Source organism: Hemitrygon akajei, chromosome 6 (genome assembly GCF_048418815.1).
Source record: "Hemitrygon akajei chromosome 6, sHemAka1.3, whole genome shotgun sequence".
Classification (NCBI taxonomy): Eukaryota; Metazoa; Chordata; class Chondrichthyes; order Myliobatiformes; family Dasyatidae; genus Hemitrygon; species Hemitrygon akajei.
Genome location: NC_133129.1, coordinates 40,933,716 through 40,949,190, shown reverse-complemented (window position 1 = coordinate 40,949,190; position 15,475 = coordinate 40,933,716).

The following is a 15,475-nucleotide window of genomic DNA, read 5'->3' as shown; positions in this document are numbered from 1 at the left end:
CGATGTCTCTGTTACTATTGGGTAGTCTATAAAAAAAAAAAACACCCAGTAGAGTTATTGATCCCTTCCTATTCCTAACTTCCACCCACAGAGACTCCATAGACAATCCCTCCATGGCATCCACCTTTTCTGCAGCCATGACACTATCTCTGATCAGCAGTGCTCTTTTGCCTCCCTCCTTATCCTTTCTGAAACATCTAAAGCCTGGCACTTGAAGTAGCCATTCCTGCCCCTGCACCATCTAAATCTCTGTAATGGCTACAACATCATAGCTCCAAGTGCTGATCCACGCTCTAAGCTCAAATGCTTTATTCATAATACTCCTCGCATTAAAATAGACACATCTCAAACCATCGGTCTGAGCGCGTCCCTTCTCTATCACCTGCCTATCCTCCCTTTCGCACTGTCTCCAACCAAGCTTTCTCTATTTGTGAGCCAATCTCCCTTTCCTCTGTCACTTCATTCTTAGAGCTTTCAATTCTCATCCAGATGTATTCACTAAGTTTCGATTCATTTCTTATCATAAGCATCCTCATGTTTAAATTCTCTTATATATATGGCTACTCCTCCACCTTTACAATCTTGTCTATCTTTGCTAAGTAAAGTTTATCCTTTAATACTATATTCATCACCATCCATTGAGGTCAGCCTGGTTTCAGTTATTGCTATTATATCATACTTATACGCACTTGCTTATCATTCCAGTTTGTTTATTCTATTCTCAATACTTCCTGCATTTATACAGACCATACTTAGTCTATTACTGATGTTTTTTCAGCCTATTCTAACCCATTTTTATATTTTTGAAGCCTATAATTAGTTTATGTCCTTATGTGTTATTCTCCACTAAGGTGTTTAAACAGCTGAGTCTGGCCTGTTCTAAGTTCCCTGCACCACACCCCCCCCAATTCCCAAGTTTAAACAGTCCTCAGCTAACTGAAATATACACCTGCCCAGCAGATTAGTGCCCTCCAGTTGAAATGCAACCTGTCCTGGCGGGACAGGTTCCATCTAGCCCAAAAGGCCCCCCAATATCCCATAAACCTATGCCATGATTTGAGCCACATGTTAAGTCTTCTAATCTCCTCCATTTTAGCTGGACTGGCATATGGCATAGGCACAGCTTCCACCCCAGCTCTGGCCGGGAGCTCATCTACTCGTACAGTAAGGTCTCCTAAGTGTGCTCCTGGAAGGTAACACACTGTACAAGACTTTTTGTCAGTGCACACCAGATTCACACATCCCCCCCGATAATTTTATGGGGTTTAGGTTTAGGATTAGAGAGGGTCCTGCGGGGCTCCTCCATCCTACCTACCACCTCAGATATTTCATGGTCATTGTCAAGCATCGCTAGATGTTCAAAATGGTTGGACACTTCGAACTCTGAGGTTGATGCCCCCAGACAGTGTGCGCCTCTTACCCTGTACTTCCTTCCCACGGTCACCCACATGTCTCTTTCCTTCTGGCCTGGAGTCTCGACCCATGGTTCTCTTGGGGTGCACACTATCTCCCTAAAGGACATCTGGAACACATCTGCTAACTTCCTACAAGATCGCAATAATTAGGAAACCTAACAGAACATCATCTGCAGACCTTTGTTGTCTCCACCTTTCACATAGATTTCTACAAGGCCAAAATATTAGATGTCAAATATTCTTCTTATTTGTATTGGAGACACCAAAGCACAGGATTAGAAAATGCTGCAAAAGGCTGTAAATTCAGCCAGCTCCATCATGGGCACTAGACTCCCCACCATCAAGGACATCTCGAAAAGGCAGTGCCTCAAGATTGTGGCATTCATCATTAAAGGCCCTCAACTTCCAAGACACACCCTCTTTAATTACTCCCATTAGGGAGGAGGTAAAGGGGTCTAAATCACACACGCAGTGTTTTAGGAACATCACTTTCCCTCTGCCATCAGGTTTCTGAATGGTCCATAAACTCATGAACACTACCTCAATCTTTTGTTGTCTTTTGTACTATTTATTTATTTATTATATATATATATATTCTTATTGTAATTTATAGCAATTTTATATATTTCACTGTACTGGGCAAGATGGACTACACCCCAGGGTTCCAAAGGAAGTAGCTGAAGAGATTGTAGAGGCATTAGAAACTACCTTTCAAGAATCACTAGGTTTTGGAATGGTTCCAGAGGACTGAAAAATTGCAAATGTCACTCCACTCTATAAGGGAGGGAGGCAGAGAAAAGGAAATTATAGATTAGTTAGCCTGACCTCTGTGGTTGGGAAGCTGTTGGAAAGAAGATTGTAAATTTAGTCAGCTCCTTTTTGGGTACTAGCCTACAGAGTACCCAAGACATCTTCAAAGAGCAGTGTCTCAGCAAGGCAGCTTCCATTTTGAAGGACCTCCAGCACCCTGGGCATGCCCTTTTCTCACTGTTACCATCAGGCAGGAGGTACAGAAGCCTGAAGGCACACACTCAGCGATTCAGGAACAGCTTCTTCACCTCAGCCATCCAATTTCGAAATAGACATTGAACCCTTGGACTCTACCTCACTTTTTTTAATATATAGTATTTCTGGGTTTTTGCACAATTTTTAATCTATTTGATATATGTATAGTGTATTTTATTTATTTATTTATTATTGTTTTATTTTGTTTTTTCCTTCTATATTATGTATTGCATCATACTGCTGCTGCTAAGTTAACAAATTTCACATCACATGCCAGTGATAATAAACCAGACTCTGATTAGGAGACCTTTATTAAGGATGAGGTTTCAGGAAGCTTGAAGGTGCATGATAAAATAGGCCAAAGTCAGCATGGCTTCCTTAAGAGAAAATCTTGCCTGACAAACCAGTTAGAATTATTTGAGGAAATAACAAGCAGGATTGACAAAGGACAGTCAGTGATTTTCTAGAGGCCTTTGACAAAGTGCCAAGTATGAGGCTGCTTAGCAAGATAAGAGCCCAGGGTATTACAGAAAAGATACTAGCACGGATAGAAGAGTGGCTGACTCACCGGAAGCAAAGAGTGGTAATAAAGGTAGCCTATCCTCATTTACTGTCAGTGACTAGTGATACTCCATTGGGTTGATGTTGGAACTGCTTCTTTTCACATTATAAAATCAATGATTTGGATGATGTTATTGATGGCTTTGTGACCAAGACTGAGGATGATACAAAGACAGATGGAGGGGAAGGTAGTTTTGAGGAAGCAGGCAGTCTGCAGAAGGACTTAGACAGATGAGGAGAATGGGTTCTTGATTCATCAGGGTGTTAAAGGTTATGGAGAGAAGACAGGAGAATGGGGATGAGAGGGATAATAAATCAGCCATAATGGAATGACCCAATTATGTTCTTGTGCCTTATGGTCTTTTGGTCTACTGGTGCCACAAAACAGCAAATTTCATGACATAAATCAGTGATAATAAACCTGATTCTGATTGTAATTCTGCTTGTCTCAGGTGAGGACTAACATCTTCAAACAAATTATGTTGCCTGTAGATCAGACCTTACCCTCGAGTCTCAATGGACAAAATTGAATCTTGTGTTGAAAGCCTGTTGGAGTATTACAAATCAATATTATAAATGGGATTATTAGACCCATAGGAACAGGTTCTCCAAGGTAGAAATTGTGTTTAGAGCTTTGGTTGTGGCATTACATAGTTGTTTATTAGCATGTACAGAGTAATAAATGCTGTTCTCCACCAGAGCTGTAAATGGATGGGCCATTTCGAGAGAGAAACGAAATGGGTCAGATGTTAGGAAAACTTCACAGAGGAGTCAGAAAATAGCTCAATAATTCCATTGTGATGTTGAGTGGCTGTGACGCTGCTAAAAGTAAGTTTTTAATTTCCCCTGTGCATGCATGTACCTGTGCGTATGATAATAAACTCAACGTTGACTTTGAAATAGTTACGTAGTCACATAAAATTGCTTAAAGCTGGTGTACAGAGGACCTTTCTGAAGTGGTTCATGAAAGATATATAGAAAACATTCCGGCGCAGAAAGCAGTTATAAAGGACAAACAATACATGTGTTTCGATGACCTGCTGAGTTCCTCCAGAATGTTGTGTGTGTTGCTCTGGATTTCCAGCAGCTGCAGAATCTCTTGTAAGATCTTAAAGAAACTCTACCTAGCCTGCCACCTGTTCTTCATTCTGGAATAGGTTTTGGAGATTATGCAACATAGGTTCACTAGATTTACTCCCAGGTTGACAGGATTGTCAGTTACAGAGAGGGTGACTGGAATTGCCTTATACTCACTAGAATTTAGAAGTGTGAGAGGTGAGAGGCGATGTTAGTGAACCACAGAAAGTGCAATTAACGATTGACCAGGCTGGGTGATGGCTCACAGACAGGAGAATCTAGCTCCGAGAGGCATTGTCTAAAGCCAGGGATCAGACAGTCTAATCTGAAATAAGAGATTTCTTTACTAGGAAAGAATGTTTGCAGTTTTCTGGCCTTGGGCGTTTTAATGCTCAATTGTTGATACGCTCAGGCTGAAAACAATAGATACTTCTTTACATTAAGGAAACAAAGGAACATAGGGATCAGGCAGGAAAGTGGGCGAGGCAGATGGTCAACTGTGATCATCAAATAGCTTACACCTACTTCCATTTCCTATGTTGTCATAAATGATCTGGCCACAAGATAACAGATTATTGTAAAAGTGAATCAGGGACGAACATACGAATTGCCATTGCTATAAATGTTTTGATATATTTGATAACAGTACTGTTCTCAGACTGAGAATAATAATTGAGAATATCTCAAACAGAGATAATCACATTTGTAAATAGAAATAAATTAGATTTGATAATTTCATTACATTTGAATTCACCTTACAAATATTCTTTTATCAATTTCTGAAGGCCAGCTGTTTTCCAGATTTCCAGAGCATCATTACATCTGCAATTACTAGCCCCAGTTGGGAATTTTACAGCATTTTCTAACAGAAATATATCTAGATTGACACACAGAAAATGCTGGAGGAACTCAGCATGACTGGAAGCATCTATGGAAAGGAATAAAAAGTCGATGTTTCGGGTTGAGATCATTTATCTATCCAGCTTTATCTGTGCATGACTCCAAAACCAGCAAAAGACTCCCAGAGTAGAAATGTTCCAGCAAGGGAGTGAAAAAATAGGTAGACCACCCATCCAAAACAACTTTCATGTCCACATAGATGTGCCAACTGCCATGCAGAAGTTTAATCCAAAGGAACAGGTGACAGTGTACCCAGAGTTTATGTAAAACACCCACACAGTGATGGAATTTCAATGCAAACTCAGTGATACCAACTCTAAAGAGGCTTCTTTTCATTGAACAGTTTTACCTAAGAATCTAAAGATAACTTTAACTAAAACTTTCTGTAAATCCTACACAATGGAAAATCTATTTTCAACAAATGAGCATAACAGAAGGTAACCCTTTCCCCTGTGGCTCTCTCCTTCCAAGAGCTAAACTCCAAGGATATTACAATGATTCTGCCATGTGTTTGGAATCTCTGATTATCAGAAGGTTAAATAACTGAAATTCTGGAAAATTTAGTTGTACCGTGACAAACCAGCAACACACCATATCATCCTTGGGATTGTAATAGTAGTTCATGTGAAAAACATTAGATGTTAAAAACCTTAAAAGGTGATCATTAAAACATTCAGATTACAACATCTAAATGATTTAATGCACAGTTTAACTTTAGATACTGTGTTTGTATCAATGTATTTAATTTATCTACACTGAGTAAATATGAGCCTGTCTCAACGACATCACAAGCTGGTCTTTGGTCTGACACCTATCGAGGCCACAGCTTCTTCTGCTAAAGTACAGTGCATTCTGTACACTTATGGGTCATTTACTGTGGAATCAGGAAGCACTGTAGACAGTACGGCTGACTGCACATCTCTGCTAAGTGCTTTACATCATGTCTTTGTCTTGCCAGAGTAAAGTATTGCACCTCAGAAAGAAAAATAGGCAAGACATACCCTTGACGAGGAAAGATCAAGTCACAATGTGACAGGATTGTCATTTGTGGGACTAGATAAAATAAGATCATGTTAAATAGCTTCACCTTGTCCAAAACAGTAGAACCAGATGACATGGCCTGTGCTTGAACAAGGTAAATTCAGGGCACTTTTATAGGCATTGTAAGGCTCTCATTCTCCTCTGCTGGGATCTTCCTCCAATATAATTTACAGGACTCTCGACTGTTTTATTTTTCACACTTCTGCACCCTCTTTTCCTTTTCATTCCTGTCTTCAGCTTCCATCTCCTCACAGTCTCCAGAAAGCTCATTTGGATCTCACTGCCTGATGCACCCCCCTCCCCCCCCCCCCACCCCCCGCATTCTTCCATCAGCATTTGGAAAGGGCTGTTTACTCTGGGGCTCTTCACCACCAATATTTACTTTCTTTTGCCTGGCAATTTCTCATGCAGCTGCAGGAGTTGCAATGCCTGTCACATTATCTCCTCCTGTCCGCTCTACAGGATCACTGAATCTTCCTTCTATGAGAAGCAGCAACTTCTTTACCCTTCTTCAATTTCCATGCACTGCATTTGGCACGGTAAATGTGCTCTCCTTAATATTGCAAAGCCAGATACAGATGGGGCAACGACTTTGCTGAATAACTCTGTTCACAAGTGTGGCCATAATTCTCTCTCTCTCTCTCTACCGCAGCGATGAAGGTCCTCCATCTCTGGTGGTGTTCAGGGCTTCCTTCACCATGTCAGGAGGTCAGTCTTCACTCTTGTCAATCATGCGGGTTCCGGGCGGAGACTCAGGAATACTGTCACACAAACACATAAAAGGATTCTCCATTGCTGTTTCCATAACAATTTTGCTTTCCCAGTCAGGGTTGTTAGCCTCGAGTTGAAACCCCAAACCTGGAGTACTGCTGGATCACTCTTAGTCTGGCCTCTACCCTTTGACCTGTTTGGCACGGGTGTCCCGACCAAGAGTCAAAGCATAAAGGCAACATGGCTCTCCAGGTCATTGAGGCAAGCAAGCCTCCAAACCACAAGGCTGTGGTCCTCTTGGAGGAAACTTCCACTCACCTTTCACTTTAATTCTGCATCCCCTATCCCACTCTGACCTCTCCACCCTCAGCCCACCTATTTTAACACTAGCCTATTCACAGAACAATTTACAATGAGCAATTAACCTACTAACGGATATGTCTATGAAGGTTCTCAGTCATCCAGGTCATTGTCAATCAAGCAGTAATCAAAGCAACTGGACTTGCTGTGTTGTCTAGAAGACATTTCGCCACTCATCCAAAAGGCTTCTTCAGTTCTGATCCACGGTGGGTAATTTTCTGGCTTCTAAACTCTGTGAGTTGTTTGAAGGTATAGCAATCACAGGAGGGTGATTTAGACAAGTCGCAGAGTTTATAAGTCAGAATACTACCCACCATGAATTAGAAGTGAAGAAGCCTCTCAGAAGAGTGGGGAAGTCCAGTTGCCTTGATTTACTGCTGCTTGATATACTAACCAGTATGTGTTTGGACTGTAGGAAGAAACCTGAGCACTTGGAGGAAACCCACACATTCAAACGTGTACAAACTCCTTATAGACAGTGCTGGAATGGAAATCTGGAATGCCCTGGACTGTAATAGTGTCCTGCTAACCACTACACTACCATGGCACCTCAATAATGGTACTGTACACTCTTAAATCTTCTTTTCCTTGGTTGTCCTGATGAATGCATCTTTTCTCCAATGTCCTGTAACCTAAGAAGACTATGTTCTACAAAACACACATTGATTTTTAATCTTCGGCATTAATATTTTTGGATAAAAACCGGCTTGGCAGTCAAAAACAGAAGCAAACAAGAAATGGGAAGCACTATGGCTGGAGTGGAACAACTGGGACTATAGACTTTCAGAGAACCCTTTTCGGGGAATTCTGCTTTTTATGATTTCTTCACAATGATATGTAGACACCACAGTATTACAATAAAATTTATTCAAACCTTAAACTAGATGTCTGGATAAAGGATATAGCGGAGATTTATTGGATTGAAAAGAATCTGGACTTTAATCAGATGGCTAAGTAATAAAAACTTAAAATGGTAATTGGAAAAACGGTTTGTTTTAGTTGGATCCAGGGTCTCGGGGTCACTTAAGAGAAGTGTTTAAAATTATTAAAAGGATGATGCAGGGAAGACTATTTCTAGAGGATGACTAGTCCAACATATAAGATTAGGTGTAGGGGAACTTTTTTAAATTGTCAATTATGCAAATATTAGAACCTGGAGCAGAAGACAAGGAGACGGAGGAACTCAGTGGGTAAAGCAGCATCTATGGGGGGGGGGGGGGGGCAGAAAGGATTTGATGATGTTTCAGATTGGAATGGAGAGTGGAGAGGGAAGATAACCTGTATAAAGAGGAGAGGGGGAAGAGGCCGGAAGACAATAGCTGGACCAAGGAGGAGTGAAGGATGATGGGCTGGTAGACCCAGGTGGAGGAAGAGAGAAAAGGTGAAATTGGGAGACAGAGGAGAACATATCTGTGGGGTAGAGAAGAATTATCAACACAAGTTCCTCTAGAAGTTTGCTTTCTTGAGAGCAGGGGTTCCCAAGTTGAGGTCCAAGGACCACTTGATTAATGGTAAGGGATCATGGCATAAAAAAGGTTGGCAACCTTTGCTTTAGAAGGTTGTTAGGCTGTGAAAAACATTAGAAGTAATGATTTAAGATGAGGCCATTTTAACATTTAGACAGGGGCTAGGAAGTTGAAGCAAGGGGAGATAAATAGAAGCAGGTAGTGCTGCTGCCTTACAGATGCACCAATCCAAGTTTGATCCTGACCTTTGACCCTGTCTGCGTCAAGTTTGCACCTTCTCCTTGTGAAAACTTGGGTTTTCCCCTGATGCTCTATTTTCTTCCCACCTCCCAAAGGCATGTCGGTTGGAAGAGTAAATGGACACTGTAAATTGCTCCTGGTGTAGGTGAGTGGGGCAAGAATTCAGGTGGAAGTACTGATCATAGCTGTTCACTTTGAATGTCAGACTGAAGGCTTCTCTGCTCTATCCAGCAGGCCTAGAAGATTTTGTGTACTAGTTCAAAGAAGAACGCAGAAGCTATTTCCAGAGTCCTGACCATTTCAAAAGCTACAATCAACATCTCTTCAGTATTCACTCATTAATCTGTGCAAAATGCCTGCACAGCTCTTACATTTAATTTCATTTCAAAGCTGTAGTGCACTTTTATATATCCTAAGGTTATGAAAAGTGTTTGAAAAAGAATCTCACTGTTTGATGAGGAATATAAAGTGGAGTTGACAGTAACTTTAAGCAGAGAAGTGGATAAATACTTACAGGGTTTTCTAGGAGAATTGATGAATGGAGCTATATAGTTGCCCACAAGAAGGTAGTGTTGAACGATCTCCTGAAGATTCAATTAACCTAACATTAATCTCTTTAATTGTACAATTGAATCATCAGTCAATTGTCTTAGTTGCTCTAAGCAGCCTCCACTCAGTGCCCACTGTATTAGGTACACCTGCTCATTAATGTAAATATCTAATTAGCCAATCAGATGCAGCAAATCAATATATTGAAGCATGCTGACATGGCCAAAAGGTTCAGTTGTTTTCAAACCATGTGTCAGAATGGGGGAAGAAATGTGATCTAAGTGTCTTTGAGCATGGAATGTTTGTTGGTACCAGATGGGGTGGTTTGACTATCTCAGAAACTATTCATCGCCAGGGATTTTCACACACAACAGTCTCTAGGGTCTGGAGCTTACAGAGAATGGTGCAAAAAGCAAAGAATATCCTGTGAACAGCGGTTCTGTGGGCAAGAGTACCCTGTTAATGAGAGAGGTCAGAGGAGAATGGCTAGACTGGTACAAACTGACAGGAAGGCGACAGTAATTTAAATACGACACATTTCAACAGTGGTGTGCGGAAGAGCATCTCTGAATATGCAGCATGTTGAACCTCGAAGCAGATGGGTTACAGAGGCAGAAGACCATGAACATACATTTAGTGGCCACTTTATTAGATACAAGAAGTACCTAATAAATGGCCACTAAGTGTATTTCTAATTAAGTGTTTGTCAAAGTCCAGGAATAATATTCGATATGCATATTGAAATATTTTTTAATTTCAAGAACAGTAATGTAGCCACATTGGGTGCGGCTGAGGAGTTGGCTTTTCCAGCTCATAATTGTCAGTGGCTTGAGTTCACAATTGGCTTGAGTAGCAACATAGCAGGTGAAATGGATCATAGTAACTTCTCAAGCAGCAGATGCAGGCGCAGGTCCTAAATTAGGTTAATTTGGCACAGACCCTACTTTGCTTCCAGTCCACTTCCTTAATAAGTGCTCAAAATGACCATTATGCCCATGATAGAAACTTCTATGATATAATCTGTTCCCTTATAGAAGCACATGGGAATAAACAGGGAATAGCTACCTAATTACCCACTCCAATTTAAAAAGGAAATTCATTTCACTGATCATGCCCATGGACAGATTATTAAAATAGATGCAAGCCTTCTAAATTAGAAGTAAATTCAAATGGAGCCATGTCAACACTCCACCACTGGATTAAAAGAAAGAGAAACTTTAGTATTCTAATATCTGTCAACGCCAGATTACTCTGTGCCAGGTCCTTCAAAAGAAACTAACATCTGTTCTTTTTAACTAACTGCTCTGTAAGAAATGCCAACCAGAGATCAATTGATGCAAGACTTTCTCATAACATAGAAACATAGAAAATAGGTGCAGGAGTAGGCCATTCGGCCCTTCGAGCCTGCACCACCATTCAGTATGATCATGGCTGTTCATCCAACTCAGAACCCTGTACCTGCTTTCTCTCCATACCCCCTGATCCCTTTAGCCACAAGGGATCCCTCATTGGCTATATTTAACTCCCTCTTAAATATAGCCAATGAACCGGCCACAACTGTTTCCTGTGGCAGAGAATTCCACAGATTCACCACTCTCTGTGTGAAGAAGTTTTTCCTCATCTCGGTCCTAAAAGGCTTCCCCTTTATCCTTCAACTGTGACCCCTCGTTCTGGACTTCCCCAGCATCGGAAACAATCTTTCCGCATCTAGCCTGTCCAATCCCTTTAGAATTTTATACGTTTCAATAAGATCCCCCCTCAATCTTCTAAATTCCAGTGAGTATAAGCCTAGTCGATCCATCTTTCTTCATATGAAAGTCCTGCCATCCCAGGAATCAATCTGGTGAACCTTCTCTGTACTCCCTCTGTGGCAAGAATGTCTTTCCTCAGATTAGGGGACCAAAACTGCACACAATACTCTAGGTGCGGTCTCACCAAGGCCTTGTACAACTGCAGTAGAACCTCCCTGCTCCTGTACTCAAATCCTCTTGCTATGAATGCCAACATACCATTTGCCTTTTTCACTGCCTGCTGTACCTGCATGGATAAGGTTAAAACATTTACCTATTTCTACAGAATAATCCAAGTACTCCTCGACCACTGTCAGCTTTCGGAAATCTTAGAAATCATAGTCCATCAACATATGCTTTGTATTTTATGCATTTTCAGTCTATTACATAATATTCATGTCTAATAAATCTCAGTAAAATGGGACATCAACATTTTTTGCGCATTAACTCATTTCTTCCTATGTGCACCTTCCAGCCACTAAGTGGCTCAGGCAAGCATCAGGGATTGAGTCAGCCAAGTGATGTAAATAATGTATTAAGGAAGAGTCTTCATTATTGAAGTAAAATGTAGCTTATTCAGCAAAATTTATTTGCTTTATTTGAAAGTTTACTTCTGCTTTTGCTGCTCCATTCCTTTCTCTGGGCCTCACAATAAAAGTCTTTTCAAAGGTGTCCACTATTTTTCAGCTGAGCGCGAGAAGGTACGCAAGGTCAGTATGGCAACGACTGGGAAGAGTAAAACTAATTGAGCTTGGCCGAATTATACCTGCCCATCAGATCTGTATTTTGTTCGCTATTCATCGTGGATTGCAGCCCTAGATGCCAGCAGCATAACAGGCAGTAACTTTTCATTGTGCAAACTAATCAGAATCAGGTTTATTATCTCTGACATGTGTCCTGAAATTTAATGTTTTGCTGCAGCAGTACAGTGTAATATGCAAAAAGATTACGAAGTTGCGATAACAAATATTTTTAAAAATAACTAAGTAGTGCAAAAAGGGAACGATAAATGAGGTGATGTTCATACTAAAACTGAATGAGACACACAACAGGAGGTAATGCAGCACCACTCAAAACATGCTACATGTTCCCTTGTAAATGGAGCAGATAGCGAATTTTCAGGAAGAGGGCTTTACTCGGTAATTACCCAAATTAATGAAGCACAATGCCAATAAAGCAAAAGTACTGAGCAAATTTTAGCTGCTTCTCACCATCTACATGGTGTTCTCCTTGGTGACCAAGTTCAAACTAACATCAGCAGAGATCTAGAAGCTCAGTTTCCCCAGTACATGGACTATAAAGGTTACATGGGAAATAGAAGCATGTTGTAAAATATTGGAAAAATACACAAAAGGATGATGTGTCAATTCTATAAATAAACTATTAATCACAGATACATTGCATCTTCAGGAGGGCTTTCAACATATTATTCTGGTGGACACTCAATAGCTCTATTCATCTGTTTTCCCAGTAAGACATTTCAAGTATTTATCCAGTTCTCCATTCTAATTATTTATGTTTATTCCTTTCCACAGATACTGCCAGATTTCCAAGTTCCTCCAGCATTTTGTGTATGGTACTCTCCATTCTTATTGTTGGCTCTATCTTCGCTATTCACTTCCATGTCAGAGCTGGTGTGGTAAGAAATGCTCAGGGGATCAAGGAGTGAATTGACTGCAAATGTTGGCGCACCAGCATTTATGGAGTTTATGGAGACACCACAGAAGCTCGACAACTGACTGACAGCCACAGCGTGCACGTATTCTTCAACACTAAAAGGGATCATCCCAATGAGAAGCAGGAACATCAGTGACTTTACCAAGGACAGAGAGGCAATTCAAGCCTATTGGGAAAAAAAACACACTTCAAAGACCTCTTCAATGGTAATTGTCTTCGATATTAGAAAAGTGATGGAAGCAGTTACCAACTGTGCTGTCAAGGGGCACTTACCCCATTGCTTGTTTGAGTGTTGCCCAGACCTTATCAAAGCCATGGACCAAAGATCTGCATTTAGAGGTAAGGCAAGAGCACCTGCCTCAGAGATCAGGGCAGCATTCGACTGAGCAGAAACAATGGATCCAGGCTAAATTGAAATCAATGATCATCAAGAGGGAAAATATTCCTCTTCATTCTCTCTTCTCCCCTCTCCCATGGGCAAAGGATACAAATAGCTGAAATCACACACCCCCAGGCTCAGGGACAGCTTCTATCCCACTGTTAGCAGACTCTTGAATGGCCTTCATGTATTATAAGATAGACTCTTAGCCTCACAATCCACCTTGTTATGATCTTGCACTTCATTATTTACCCGTAATGCACCTTTTCAGTAGCATCTACATTTTATTCTGCATTATTATTGTTTTACCTTATTCTAGCTCAATCCACTGTGGAATGATTTAATCCGTATAAACAGAATTCAAGACAAGATTTCACTGTATCTTAGCACATGTGACAACAATAACCAATAACATAAAAAGATGGTTACAGTTATCAGAAGTTAATTATCCCATCTTCAATACATCAATGCAAGAATCCTTGGGGGCAGTACTGTAATTCCAACCACTGTCAACTGATTCATTATTGATCTTCTTTTTATCATAATATCAGAAATATGATGATGGCTGCCAACTGCATGATGTTTGATTTATGTTGCTGTTCTGCAAATGAACTGGTCTGTACCTGCATGCAGTGAGATCCAGACAAAATTTAGGTACTGGCTAATTTTACCAGCCACTAAATACTAAGAACAGATCATCACTCACAAGAGAGAACCGTGGGCATTCTATGCTGGCACCAGAAGCAAGGTGGCACTTATGGGCGGCCCAGCACAGTGCTTGCTGATTTGATTTGATCCAAAAACGACGAATTTCACTGTATGCTTGATGTTTCTATGTACCTGTGACAAATAAAGTGCATCTTTAATCATTTACTCCTTAATCAAAATATTTACCCTTGATATTGAGTAGCAGTACACACCACTAATATCCTAGAAGTATCACCATAGACAAGAAACTTAATTGGCACAGACAAACACATACTATGGCTACAAGAACAAGTCAAAGACTGGGTGTCCTACAGCACATGATTAACCACTTGACATTACCTGCCTTTCCATTATCCAGAAGGCAAACATCAGGAGAGTGATGGGATCCTCTGCTCCTGTCTGGATAAGCGCAGCGTCAACAGCTCTCAACTCCATCCAGAACAAAGCAATCTGCTGATTGGCAGCCTATCACTGCAACTGAGTCACTTGTTCTCTCTACCGTTGGCTCAGAGTGCATTTTTAACTAGAAAATGCCCCGCAGTTACTTGTCCAGTTTACTCCTACAGCACCACCCAAGCCCACTGTATCTGTCATCAATAAGAACCATTAATCTCTTTGTGTTCCACTTCAAGTCACACATTATCTCAACTTGGAAATATCTTACAAGTCTTCCATCACCAATGCACCAGAGTGCTGGAACTCTTTTGCCTAACAGCGTCATAGGCACAATTTAATCAGAAGGTCTGCAGCAATTCAATGTCAACTCACCAGCACCTTATCAAGGGCAATTAAGGATGGGCAATAAATGCTGAAACTCCTCCATGGATGGCCCAAGCCTGGTTGTGGAAGGAGGGTAGGGCATGGAGCTTGCAACCCATCCCATGAAAAACCCAGTTCTACAGGAATACCAAGAGAAGTTCCAAAGTCACCATCCCTGAGAAAGAAAAGATCTTCAAAGATGGGCTACTATTTGAAAGACTGGTCCAGGAACTGCTGTCATTGGCCTATGTCCCAGTGGGGGTAATGGGCTAAGAAGAATAAATGCTGACCTTATTGGTGACATTCAGATCTCAAAATTAATTTCTGAGAAAAGATGACATTGAATCCATTCAAAGCAGCCTATTCAGATTAGCTTTGCTGCCTTCCTGACTGTCAAGGGGTTTAAAAGGCCATACTTCAACCAAACTGTGAATCTCAGCTATGAAGAGCTTCAGTTACAAATTCATGATCTCATCTTCACATTTTGGAAAAGAAGAATATATTTGGAGGACCTCAGGGAGCTTGCTATCATGACCATCTTTGAGGAGGGGAAGGTGTGATAACAGAGCATCCTCAAGACTGTTGCAGTGAATCATCATCGGACACCTCCTTACAGGCCAGTGTGGGAACTGCAGTCTTTTCCAGAGAAAGGAGATGCCTGATGTAAGTGAATGGGCAGTTGATTTGTTTGTTGGTCTCCAGTTCTCCATACCATCCCAAATACTCATTCTTCACTTTGAATGGTCATGAAGACAGAAGATGAGGACTGGTGTCAACATGTTAGAGATGTGGCCTGTACCACAGATTATGGAGGAATAGTAAGGCATCCAGAATGTT